Raw genomic sequence first — 14,128 nt, 5'->3', positions numbered from 1 at the left:
GCAAAAAACACCTCTGTTTTCCTTCACAAATTTGGATGTGTCCACGTTGCGCTTTGGGGCGTTTTCTGTCGCGGACACTAGGCCTACCCACACAAGTGAGGTATCATTTTTATCGGGAGACGTGGGGGAACGCTGGGTGGAAGGAAATTTGTGGCTCCTCTCAGATTCCAGAACTTTCTGCCACAGAAATGTGAGGAACATGTGTTTTTTTAGCCAAATTTTGAGATTTGCAAAGGATTCTGGGTAACAGAACCTGGTCCGAGCCACACAAGTCACCCCATCTTGGATTCCCCTAGGTCTCTAGTTTTCAGAAATGCACAGGTTTGGTAGGTTTCCCTAGGTGGCGGCGGAGCTGCAGGCCAAAATCTACAGGTAGGCACTTTGCAAAACACACCTCTGTTTTCCTTCACAAATTTGGATGTGTCCACGTTGCGCTTTGGGGCGTTTTCTGTCGCGGGCGCTAGGCCTACCCACACAAGTGAGGTATCATTTTTATCGGGAGACATGGGGGAACGCTGGGTGGAAGGAAATTTGTGGCTCCTCTCAGATTCCAGAACTTTCTGCCACAGAAATGTGAGGAACATGTGTTTTTTTAGCCAAATTTTGAGATTTGCAAAGGATTCTGGGTAACAGAACCTGGTCCGAGCCACACAAGTCACCCCATCTTGGATTCCCCTAGGTCTCTAGTTTTCAGAAATGCACAGATTTGGTAGGTTTCCCTAGGTGGCGGCTGAGCTACAGGCCAAAATCTACAGGTAGGCACTTTGCAAAACACACCTCTGTTTTCCTTCACAAATTTGGATGTATCCACTTTGCGCTTTGGGGCGTTTTCTGTCGCGGGCGCTAGGCCTACCCACACAAGTGAGGTATCATTTTTATCGGGAGAAGTGGGGGAACGCTGGGTGGAAGGAAATTTGTGGCTCCTCTCAGAATCCAGAACTTTCTGCCACAGAAATGTGAGGAACATGTGTTTTTTTAGCCAAATTTTGAGATTTGCAAAGGATTCTGGGTAACAGAACCTGGTCCGAGCCACACAAGTCACCCCATCTTGGATTCCCCTAGGTCTCTAATTTTCAGAAATGCACAGGTTTGGTAGGTTTCCCTAGGTGGCGGCTGAGCTACAGGCCAAAATCTACAGGTAGGCACTTTGCAAAAAACAACTCTGTTTTCCTTCAAAAATTTGGCTGTGTCCACGTTGCGCTTTGGGGCATTTCCTGTCACGGGCGCTAGACCTACGCACACAAGTGAGGTATCATTTTTATCAGGAGACGTGGGGGAACGCTGGGTGGAAGGAAATTCGTGGCTCCTCTCAGATTCCAGAACTTTCTGCCACAGAAATGTGAGGAACATGTGTTTTTTTAGCCAAATTTTGAGGTTTGCAAAGGATTCTGGGTAAGAGAACCTGGTCCGAGCCACACAAGTCACCCCATCTTGGATTCCCCTAGGTCTCTAGTTTTCAGAAATGCACAGGCTTGGTAGGTTTCCCTAGGTGGCGGCTGAGCTACAGGCCAAAATCTACAGGTAGGCACTTTGCAAAACACACCTCTGTTTTCCTTCACAAATTTGGATGTGTCCACGTTGCGCTTTGGGGCGTTTCCTGTCGCGGGCGCTAGTCCTACCCACACAAGTGAGGTATCATTTTTATCAGGAGACGTGGGGGAACGCTGGGTGGAAGGACATTTGTGGCTCCTCTCAGATTCCAGAACTTTCTGCCACAGAAATGTTAGGAACATGTGTTTTTTTTGCCAAATTTTGAGGTTTGCAAAGGATTCTGGGTAACAGAACCTGGTCCGAGCCACACAAGTCACCCCATCTTGGATTCCCCTAGGTCTCTAGTTTTGAGAAATACACAGGTTTGGTAGTTTCCCTGGGTGGCGGCTGAGCTACAGGCCAAAATCTACAGGTAGGCACTTTGCAAAAAACACCTCTGTTTTCCTTCAAAAATGTGGCTGTGTCCATATTGCGCTTTGGGGCATTTCCTGTCACGGGCGCTAGACCTACGCACACAAGTGAGGTATCATTTTTATCAGGAGACGTGGGGGAACGCTGGGTGGAAGGAAATTCGTGGCTCCTCTCAGATTCCAGAACTTTCTGGCACAGAAATATGAGGAACATGTGTTTTTTTAGCCAAATTTTGAGGTTTGCAAAGGATTCTGGGTAACAGAACCTGGTCCGAGCCACACAAGTCACCCCATCTGGGATTCCCCTAGGTGTCTAGTTTTCAGAAATGCACAGGCTTGGTAGGTTTCCCTAGGTGGCGGCTGAGCTACAAGCCAAAATCTACAGGTAGGCACTTTGCAAAAAACACCTCTGTTTTCCTTCACAAATTTGGATGTGTCCACGTTGCGCTTTGGGGCGTTTTTTGTCGCGGACGCTAGGCCTACCCACACAAGTGAGGTATCATTTTTATCGGGAGACGTGGGGGAACGCTGGGTGGAAGGAAATTTGGGGCTCCTCTCAGATTCCAGAACTTTCTGCCACAGAAATGTGAGGAACATGTGTTTTTTTAGCCAAATTTTGAGATTTGCAAAGGATTCTGGGTAACAGAACCTGGTCCGAGCCACACAAGTCACCCCATCTTGGATTCCCCTAGGTCTCTAGTTTTCAGAAATGCACAGGTTTGGTAGGTTTCCCTAGGTGGCGGTGGAGCTACAGGCCAAAATCTACAGGTAGGCACTTTGCAAAACACACCTCTGTTTTCCTTCACAAATTTGGATGTGTCCACGTTGCGCTTTGGGGCGTTTTCTGTCGCGGGCGCTAGGCCTACCCACACAAGTAAGGTATCATTTTTATCGGGAGACATGGGGTAACGCTGGGTGGAAGGAAATTTGTGGCTCCTCTCAGATTCCAGAACTTTCTGCCACAGAAATGTGAGGAACATGTGTTTTTTTAGCCAAATTTTGAGATTTGCAAAGGATTCTGGGTAACAGAACCTGGTCCGAGCAACACAAGTCACCCCATCTTGGATTCCCCTAGGTCTCTAATTTTCAGAAATGCACAGGTTTGGTAGGTTTCCCTAGGTGGCGGCTGAGCTACAGGCCAAAATCTACAGGTAGGCACTTTGCAAAAAACACCTCTGTTTTCCTTCAAAAATTTGGCTGTGTCCACGTTGCGCTTTGGGGCATTTCCTGTCACGGGCGCTAGACCTACGCACACAAGTGAGGTATCATTTTTATCGGGAGACGTGGGGTAACGCTGGGTGGAAGGAAATTTGTGGCTCCTCTCAGATTCCAGAACTTTCTGCCACAGAAATGTGAGGAACATGTGTTTTTTTAGCCAAATTTTGAGGTTTGCAAAGGATTCTGGGTAACAGAACCTGGTCCGAGCCACACAAGTCACCCCATCTTGGATTCCCCTAGGTCTCTAGTTTTCAGAAATGCACAGATTTGGTAGGTTTCCCTAGGTGGCGGCTGAGCTACAGGCCAAAATCTACAGGTAGGCACTTTGCAAAACACACCTCTGTTTTCCTTCACAAATTTGGATGTATCCACTTTGCGCTTTGGGGCGTTTTCTGTCGCGGGCGCTAGGCCTACCCACACAAGTGAGGTATCATTTTTATCGGGAGAAGTGGGGGAACGCTGGGTGGAAGGAAATTTGTGGCTCCTCTCAGATTCCAGAACTTTCTGCCACAGAAATGTGAGGAACATGTGTTTTTTTAGCCAAATTTTGAGATTTGCAAAGGATTCTGGGTAACAGAACCTGGTCCGAGCCACACAAGTCACCCCATCTTGGATTCCCCTAGGTCTCTAATTTTCAGAAATGCACAGGTTTGGTAGGTTTCCCTAGGTGGCGGCTGAGCTACAGGCCAAAATCTACAGGTAGGCACTTTGCAAAAAACACCTCTGTTTTCCTTCAAAAATTTGGCTGTGTCCACGTTGCGCTTTGGGGCATTTCCTGTCACGGGCGCTAGACCTACGCACACAAGTGAGGTATCATTTTTATCAGGAGACGTGGGGGAACGCTGGGTGGAAGGAAATTCGTGGCTCCTCTCAGATTCCAGAACTTTCTGCCACAGAAATGTGAGGAACATGTGTTTTTTTAGCCAAATTTTGAGGTTTGCAAAGGATTCTGGGTAACAGAACCTGGTCCGAGCCACACAAGTCACCCCATCTTGGATTTCCCTAGGACTCTAGTTTTCAGAAATGCACAGGCTTGGTAGGTTTCCCTAGGTGGCGGCTGAGCTACAGGCCAAAATCTACAGGTAGGCACTTTGCAAAAAACACCTCTGTTTTCCTTCACAAATTTGGATGTGTCCACGTTGCGCTTTGGGGCGTTTCCTGTCGCGGGCGCTAGTCCTACCCACACAAGTGAGGTATCATTTTTATCAGGAGACGTGGGGGAACGCTGGGTGGAAGGAAATTTGTGGCTCCTCTCAGATTCCAGAACTTTCTGCCACAGAAATGTTAGGAACATGTGTTTTTTTTGCCAAATGTTGAGGGTTGCAAAGGATTCTGGGTAACAGAACCTGGTCCGAGCCACACAAGTCACCCCATCTTGGATTCCCCTAGGTCTCTAGTTTTGAGAAATGCACAGGTTTGGTAGGTTTCCCTAGGTGGCGGCTGAGCTACAGGCCAAAATCTACAGGTAGGCACTTTGCAAAAAACACCTCTGTTTTCCTTCAAAAATGTGGCTGTGTCCTCGTTGCGCTTTGGGGCATTTCCTGTCACGGGCGCTAGACCTACCCACACAAGTGAGGTATCATTTTTATCGGGAGACATGGGGTAACGCTGGGTGGAAGGAAATTTGTGGCTCCTCTCAGATTCCAGAACTTTCTGCCACAGAAATGTGAGGAACATGTGTTTTTTTAGCCAAATTTTGAGGTTTGCAAAGGATTCTGGGTAACAGAACCTGGTCCGAGCCACACAAGTCACCCCATCTGAGAATTCCCCTAGGTGTTTAGTTTTCAGAAATGCACAGGCTTGGTAGGTTTCCCTAGGTGGCGGCTGAGCTACAAGCCAAAATCTACAGGTAGGCACTTTGCAAAAAACACCTCTGTTTTCCTTCACAAATTTGGATGTGTCCACGTTGCGCTTTGGGGCGTTTTCTGTCGCGGACGCTAGGCCTACCCACACAAGTGAGGTATCATTTTTATCGGGAGACGTGGGGGAACGCTGGGTGGAAGGAAATTTGTGGCTCCTCTCAGATTCCAGAACTTTCTGCCACAGAAATGTGAGGAACATGTGTTTTTTTAGCCAAATTTTGAGGTTTGCAAAGGATTCTGGGTAACAGAACCTGGTCCGAGCCACACAAGTCACCCCATCTTGGATTCCCCTAGGTCTCTAGTTTTCAGAAATGCACAGGTTTGGTAGGTTTTCCTAGGTGGCGGCTGAGCTACAAGCCAAAATCTACAGGGAGGCACTTTGCAAAAAACACCTCTGTTTTCCTTCAAAAATTTGGCTGTGTCCACGTTGCGCTTTGGGGCATTTCCTGTCACGGGCGCTAGGCCTACGCACACAAGTGAGGTATCATTTTTATCGGGAGACGTGGGGGAACGCTGGGTGGAAGGAAATTCGTGGCTCCTCTCAGATTCCAGAACTTTCTGCCACAGAAATGTGAGGAACATGTGTTTTTTTAGCCAAATTTTGAGATTTGCAAAGGATTCTGGGTAACAGAACCTGGTCCGAGCCACACAAGTCACCCCATCTTGGATTCCCCTAGGTCTCTAATTTTCAGAAATGCACAGGTTTGGTAGTTTCCCTAGGTGGCGGCTGAGCTACAGGCCAAAATCTACAGGTAGGCACTTTGCAAAAAACACCTCTGTTTTCCTTCAAAAATTTGGCTGTGTCCACGTTGCGCTTTGGGGCATTTCCTGTCACGGGCGCTAGACCTACGCACACAAGTGAGGTATCATTTTTATCGGGAGAAGTGGGGGAACGCTGGGTGGAAGGAAATTCGTGGCTCCTCTCAGATTCCAGAACTTTCTGCCACAGAAATGTGAGGAACATGTGTTTTTTTAGCCAAATTTTGAGGTTTGCAAAGGATTCTGGGTAACAGAACCTGGTCCGAGCCACACAAGTCACCCCATCTTGGATTTCCCTAGGTCTCTAGTTTTCAGAAATGCACAGGCTTGGTAGGTTTCCCTAGGTGGTGGCTGAGCTACAGGCCAAAATCTACAGGTAGGCACTTTGCAAAACACACCTCTGTTTTCCTTCACAAATTTGGATGTGTCCACGTTGCGCTTTGGGGCGTTTCCTGTCACGGGCGCTAGTCCTACCCACACAAGTGAGGTATCATTTTTATCAGGAGACGTGGGGGAACGCTGGGTGGAAGGAAATTTGTGGCTCCTCTCAGATTCCAGAACTTTCTGCCACAGAAATGTTAGGAACATGTGTTTTATTTGCCAAATGTTGTGGTTTGCAAGGATTCTGGGTAACAGAACCTGGTCCGAGCCACACAAGTCACCCCATCTTGGATTCCCCTAGGTCTCTAGTTTTCAGAAATGCACAGGTTTGGTAGGTTTCCCTAGGTGGCGGCTGAGCTACAGGCCAAAATCTACAGGTAGGCACTTTGCAAAAAACACCTCTGTTTTCCTTCAAAAATGTGGCTGTGTCCACGTTGCGCTTTGGGGCATTTCCTGTCACGGGCGCTAGACCTACGCACACAAGTGAGGTATCATTTTTATCAGGAGACGTGGGGGAACGCTGGGTGGAAGGACATTCGTGGCTCCTCTCAGATTCCAGAACTTTCTGCCACAGAAATATGAGGAACATGTGTTTTTTTAGCCAAATTTTGAGGTTTGCAAAGGATTCTGGGTAACAGAACCTGGTCCGAGCCACACAAGTCACCCCATCTGGGATTCCCCTAGGTGTCTAGTTTTCAGAAATGCACAGGCTTGGTAGGTTTCCCTAGGTGGCGGCTGAGCTACAAGCCAAAATCTACAGGTAGGCACTTTGCAAAAAACACCTCTGTTTTCCTTCACAAATTTGGATGTGTCCACGTTGCGCTTTGGGGCGTTTTCTGTCGCGGACGCTAGGCCTACCCACACAAGTGAGGTATCATTTTTATCAGGAGACGTGGGGGAACGCTGGGTGGAAGGAAATTTGTGGCTCCTCTCAGATTCCAGAACTTTCTGCCACAGAAATGTGAGGAACATGTGTTTTTTTAGCCAAATTTTGAGATTTGCAAAGGATTCTGGGTAACAGAACCTGGTCCGAGCCACACAAGTCACCCCATCTTGGATTCCCCTAGGTCTCTAGTTTTCAGAAATGCACAGGTTTGGTAGGTTTCCCTAGGTGGCGGCGGAGCTACAGGCCAAAATCTACAGGTAGGCACTTTGCAAAAAACACCTCTGTTTTCCTTCAAAAATGTGGCTGTGTCCACGTTGCGCTTTGGGGCATTTCCTGTCACGGGCGCTAGACCTACGCACACAAGTGAGGTATCATTTTTATCAGGAGACGTGGGGGAACGCTGGGTGGAAGGAAATTCGTGGCTCCTCTCAGATTCCAGAACTTTCTGCCACAGAAATGTGAGGAACATGTGTTTTTTTAGCCAAATTTTGAGATTTGCAAAGGATTCTGGGTAACAGAACCTGGTCCGAGCCACACAAGTCACCCCATCTTGGATTCCCCTAGGTCTCTAGTTTTCAGAAATGCACAGGTTTGGTAGGTTTCCCTAGGTGGCGGCTGAGCTACAGGCCAAAATCTACAGGTAGGCACTTTGCAAAACACACCTCTGTTTTCCTTCACAAATTTGGATGTGTCCACGTTGCGCTTTGGGGCGTTTTCTGTCGCGGGCGCTAGGCCTACCCACACAAGTGAGGTATCATTTTTAGCGGGAGACGTGGGGGAACGCTGGGTGGAAGGAAATTTGTGGCTCCTCTCAGATTCCAGAACTTTCTGCCACAGAAATGTGAGGAACATGTGTTTTTTTAGCCAAATTTTGAGATTTGCAAAGGATTCTGGGTAACAGAACCTGGTCCGAGCCACACAAGTCACCCCATCTTGGATTCCCCTAGGTCTCTAGTTTTCAGAAATGCACAGGTTTGGTAGGTTTCCCTAGGTGGCGGCTGAGCTACAAGCCAAAATCTACAGGGAGGCACTTTGCAAAAAACTCCTTTGTTTTCCTTCAAAAATTTGGCTGTGTCCACGTTGCGCTTTGGGGCATTTCCTGTCACGGGCGCTAGGCCTACGCACACAAGTGAGGTATCATTTTTATCGGGAGACGTGGGGGAACGCTGGGTGGAAGGAAATTCGTGGCTCCTCTCAGATTCCAGAACTTTCTGCCACAGAAATGTGAGGAACATGTGTTTTTTTAGCCAAATTTTGAGGTTTGCAAAGGATTCTGGGTAACAGAACCTGGTCCGAGCCACACAAGTCACCCCATCTTGGATTCCCCTAGGTCTCTAGTTTTCAGAAATGCACAGGTTTGGTAGGTTTCCCTAGGTGGCGGCTGAGCTACAGGCCAAAATCTACAGATAGGCACTTTGCAAAAAACACCTCTGTTTTCCTTCAAAAATGTGGCTGTGTCCTCGTTGCGGTTTGGGGCATTTCCTGTCACGGGCGCTAGACCTACCCACACAAGTGAGGTATCATTTTTATCGGGAGACATGGGGTAACGCTGGGTGGAAGGAAATTCGTGGCTCCTCTCAGATTCCAGAACTTTCTGCCACAGAAATATGAGGAACATGTGTTTTTTTAGCCAAATTTTGAGGTTTGCAAAGGATTCTGGGTAACAGAACCTGGTCCGAGCCACACAAGTCACCCCATCTGGGATTCCCCTAGGTGTCTAGTTTTCAGAAATGCACAGGCTTGGTAGGTTTCCCTAGGTGGCGGCTGAGCTACAAGCCAAAATCTACAGGTAGGCACTTTGCAAAAAACACCTCTGTTTTCCTTCACAAATTTGGATGTGTCCACGTTGCGCTTTGGGGCGTTTTCTGTCGCGGACGCTAGGCCTACCCACACAAGTGAGGTATCATTTTCATCAGGAGACGTGGGGGAACGCTGGGTGGAAGGAAATTTGTGGCTCCTCTCAGATTCCAGAACTTTCTGCCACAGAAATGTGAGGAACATGTATTTTTTTAGCCAAATTTTGAGATTTGCAAAGGATTCTGGGTAACAGAACCTGGTCCGAGCCACACAAGTCACCCCATCTTGGATTCCCCTAGGTCTCTAGTTTTCAGAAATGCACAGGTTTGGTAGGTTTCCCTAGGTGGCGGCGGAGCTACAGGCCAAAATCTACAGGTAGGCACTTTGCAAAAAACACCTCTGTTTTCCTTCAAAAATGTGGCTGTGTCCACGTTGCGCTTTGGGGCATTTCCTGTCATGGGCGCTAGACCTACGCACACAAGTGAGGTATCATTTTTATCAGGAGACGTGGGGGAACGCTGGGTGGAAGGAAATTCGTGGCTCCTCTCAGATTCCAGAACTTTCTGCCACAGAAATGTGAGGAACATGTGTTTTTTTAGCCAAATTTTGAGATTTGCAAAGGATTCTGGGTAACAGAACCTGGTCCGAGCCACACAAGTCACCCCATCTTGGATTCCCCTAGGTCTCTAGTTTTCAGAAATGCACAGGTTTGGTAGGTTTCCCTAGGTGGCGGCTGAGCTACAGGCCAAAATCTACAGGTAGGCACTTTGCAAAACACACCTCTGTTTTCCTTCACAAATTTGGATGTGTCCACGTTGCGCTTTGGGGCGTTTTCTGTCGCGGGCGCTAGGCCTACCCACACAAGTGAGGTATCATTTTTAGCGGGAGACGTGGGGGAACGCTGGGTGGAAGGAAATTTGTGGCTCCTCTCAGATTCCAGAACTTTCTGCCACAGAAATGTGAGGAACATGTGTTTTTTTAGCCAAATTTTGAGATTTGCAAAGGATTCTGGGTAACAGAACCTGGTCCGAGCCACACAAGTCACCCCATCTTGGATTCCCCTAGGTCTCTAGTTTTCAGAAATGCACAGGTTTGGTAGGTTTCCCTAGGTGGCGGCTGAGCTACAAGCCAAAATCTACAGGGAGGCACTTTGCAAAAAACTCCTCTGTTTTCCTTCAAAAATTTGGCTGTGTCCACGTTGCGCTTTGGGGCATTTCCTGTCACGGGCGCTAGGCCTACGCACACAAGTGAGGTATCATTTTTATCGGGAGACGTGGGGGAACGCTGGGTGGAAGGAAATTCGTGGCTCCTCTCAGATTCCAGAACTTTCTGCCACAGAAATGTGAGGAACATGTGTTTTTTTAGCCAAATTTTTAGGTTTGCAAAGGATTCTGGGTAACAGAACCTGGTCCGAGCCACACAAGTCACCCCATCTTGGATTCCCCTAGGTCTCTAGTTTTCAGAAATGCACAGGTTTGGTAGGTTTCCCTAGGTGGCGGCTGAGCTACAGGCCAAAATCTACAGATAGGCACTTTGCAAAAAACACCTCTGTTTTCCTTCAAAAATTTGGCAGTGTCCACGTTGCGCTTTGGGGCATTTCCTGTCACGGGCGCTAGACCTACGCACACAAGTGAGGTATCATTTTTATCGGGAGACGTGGGGGAACGCTGGGTGGAAGGATTTCGTGGCTCCTCTCAGATTCCAGAACTTTCTGCCACAGAAATATGAGGAACATGTGTTTTTTTAGCCAAATTTTGAGGCTTGCAAAGGATTCTGGGTAACAGAACCTGGTCCGAGCCACACAAGTCACCCCATCTTGGATTCCCCTAGGTGTCTAGTTTTCAGAAATGCACAGGCTTGGTAGGTTTCCCTAGGTGGCGGCTGAGCCACAAGCCAAAATCTACAGGTAGGCACTTTGCAAAAAACACCTCTGTTTTCCTTCACAAATTTGGATGTGTCCACGTTGCGCTTTGGGGCGTTTTCTGTCGCGGACGCTAGGCCTACCCACACAAGTGAGGTATCATTTTTATTGGGAGATGTGGGGGAACGCTGGGTGGAAGGAAATTTGTGGCTCCTCTCAGATTCCAGAACTTTCTGCCACAGAAATGTGAGGAACATGTGTTTTTTTAGCCAAATTTTGAGATTTGCAAAGGATTCTGGGTAACAGAACCTGGTCCGAGCCACACAAGTCACCCCATCTTGGATTCCCCTAGGTCTCTAGTTTTCAGAAATGCACAGGTTTGGTAGGTTTCCCTAGGTGGCGGCGGAGCTACAGGCCAAAATCTACAGGTAGGCACTTTGCAAAACACACCTCTGTTTTCCTTCACAAATTTGGATGTGTCCACGTTGCGCTTTGGGGCGTTTTCTGTCGCGGGCGCTAGGCCTACCCACACAAGTGAGGTATCATTTTTATCGGGAGACATGGGGGAACGCTGGGTGGAAAGAAATTTGTGGCTCCTCTCAGATTCCAGAACTTTCTGCCACAGAAATGTGAGGAACATGTGTTTTTTTAGCCAAATTTTGAGATTTGCAAAGGATTCTGGGTAACAGAACCTGGTCCGAGCCACACAAGTCACCCCATCTTGGATTCCCCTAGGTCTCTAGTTTTCAGAAATGCACAGGTTTGGTAGGTTTCCCTAGGTGGCGGCTGAGCTACAGGCCAAAATCTACAGGTAGGCACTTTGCAAAAAACACCTCTGTTTTCCTTCAAAAATTTGGCTGTGTCCACGTTGCGCTTTGGGGCATTTCCTGTCACGGGCGCTAGACTTACGCACACAAGTGAGGTATCATTTTTATCAGGAGACGTGGGGGAACGCTGGGTGGAAGGAAATTCGTGGCTCCTCTCAGATTCCAGAACTTTCTGCCACAGAAATGTGAGGAACATGTGTTTTTTTAGCCAAATTTTGAGGTTTGCAAAGGATTCTGGGTGACAGAAACTGGTCTGAGCCACACAAGTCACCCCATCTTGGATTCCCCTAGGTCTCTAGTTTTCAGAAATGCACAGGCTTGGTAGGTTTCCCTAGGTGGCGGCTGAGCTACAGGCCAAAATCTACAGGTAGGCACTTTGCAAAAAACACCTCTGTTTTCCTTCACAAATTTGGATGTGTCCACGTTGCGCTTTGGGGCGTTTCCTGTCGCGGGCGCTAGTCCTACCCACACAAGTGAGGTATCATTTTTATCAGGAGACGTGGGGGAACGCTGGGTGGAAGGAAATTCGTGGCTCCTCTCAGATTCCAGAACTTTCTGCCACAGAAATGTGAGGAACATGTGTTTTTTTAGCCAAATTTTGAGATTTGCAAAGGATTCTGGGTAACAGAACCTGGTCCGAGCCACACAAGTCACCCCATCTTGGATTCCCCTAGGTCTCTAGTTTTCAGAAATGCACAGGTTTGGTAGGTTTCCCTAGGTGGCGGCTGAGCTACAGGCCAAAATCTACAGGTAGGCACTTTGCAAAACACACCTCTGTTTTCCTTCACAAATTTGGATGTGTCCACGTTGCGCTTTGGGGCGTTTTCTGTCGCGGGCGCTAGGCCTACCCACACAAGTGAGGTATCATTTTTAGCGGGAGACGTGGGGGAACGCTGGGTGGAAGGAAATTTGTGGCTCCTCTCAGATTCCAGAACTTTCTGCCACAGAAATGTGAGGAACATGTGTTTTTTTAGCCAAATTTTGAGATTTGCAAAGGATTCTGGGTAACAGAACCTGGTCCGAGCCACACAAGTCACCCCATCTTGGATTCCCCTAGGTCTCTAGTTTTCAGAAATGCACAGGTTTGGTAGGTTTCCCTAGGTGGCGGCTGAGCTACAAGCCAAAATCTACAGGGAGGCACTTTGCAAAAAACTCCTCTGTTTTCCTTCAAAAATTTGGCTGTGTCCACGTTGCGCTTTGGGGCATTTCCTGTCACGGGCGCTAGGCCTACGCACACAAGTGAGGTATCATTTTTATCGGGAGACGTGGGGGAACGCTGGGTGGAAGGAAATTCGTGGCTCCTCTCAGATTCCAGAACTTTCTGCCACAGAAATGTGAGGAACATGTGTTTTTTTTAGCCAAATTTTTAGGTTTGCAAAGGATTCTGGGTAACAGAACCTGGTCCGAGCCACACAAGTCACCCCATCTTGGATTCCCCTAGGTCTCTAGTTTTCAGAAATGCACAGGTTTGGTAGGTTTCCCTAGGTGGCGGCTGAGCTACAGGCCAAAATCTACAGATAGGCACTTTGCAAAAAACACCTCTGTTTTCCTTCAAAAATTTGGCAGTGTCCACGTTGCGCTTTGGGGCATTTCCTGTCACGGGCGCTAGACCTACGCACACAAGTGAGGTATCATTTTTATCGGGAGACGTGGGGGAACGCTGGGTGGAAGGATTTCGTGGCTCCTCTCAGATTCCAGAACTTTCTGCCACAGAAATATGAGGAACATGTGTTTTTTTAGCCAAATTTTGAGGCTTGCAAAGGATTCTGGGTAACAGAACCTGGTCCGAGCCACACAAGTCACCCCATCTTGGATTCCCCTAGGTGTCTAGTTTTCAGAAATGCACAGGCTTGGTAGGTTTCCCTAGGTGGCGGCTGAGCCACAAGCCAAAATCTACAGGTAGGCACTTTGCAAAAAACACCTCTGTTTTCCTTCACAAATTTGGATGTGTCCACGTTGCGCTTTGGGGCGTTTTCTGTCGCGGACGCTAGGCCTACCCACACAAGTGAGGTATCATTTTTATTGGGAGATGTGGGGGAACGCTGGGTGGAAGGAAATTTGTGGCTCCTCTCAGATTCCAGAACTTTCTGCCACAGAAATGTGAGGAACATGTGTTTTTTTAGCCAAATTTTGAGATTTGCAAAGGATTCTGGGTAACAGAACCTGGTCCGAGCCACACAAGTCACCCCATCTTGGATTCCCCTAGGTCTCTAGTTTTCAGAAATGCACAGGTTTGGTAGGTTTCCCTAGGTGGCGGCGGAGCTACAGGCCAAAATCTACAGGTAGGCACTTTGCAAAACACACCTCTGTTTTCCTTCACAAATTTGGATGTGTCCACGTTGCGCTTTGGGGCGTTTTCTGTCGCGGGCGCTAGGCCTACCCACACAAGTGAGGTATCATTTTTATCGGGAGACATGGGGGAACGCTGGGTGGAAAGAAATTTGTGGCTCCTCTCAGATTCCAGAACTTTCTGCCACAGAAATGTGAGGAACATGTGTTTTTTTAGCCAAATTTTGAGATTTGCAAAGGATTCTGGGTAACAGAACCTGGTCCGAGCCACACAAGTCACCCCATCTTGGATTCCCCTAGGTCTCTAGTTTTCAGAAATGCACAGGTTTGGTAGGTTTCCCTAGGTG

The sequence above is a fragment of the Pleurodeles waltl genome, chromosome 2_2, assembly GCF_031143425.1.
Source record: "Pleurodeles waltl isolate 20211129_DDA chromosome 2_2, aPleWal1.hap1.20221129, whole genome shotgun sequence".
NCBI lineage: Eukaryota > Metazoa > Chordata > Amphibia > Caudata > Salamandridae > Pleurodeles > Pleurodeles waltl.
This window is presented reverse-complemented; position numbering follows the sequence as displayed.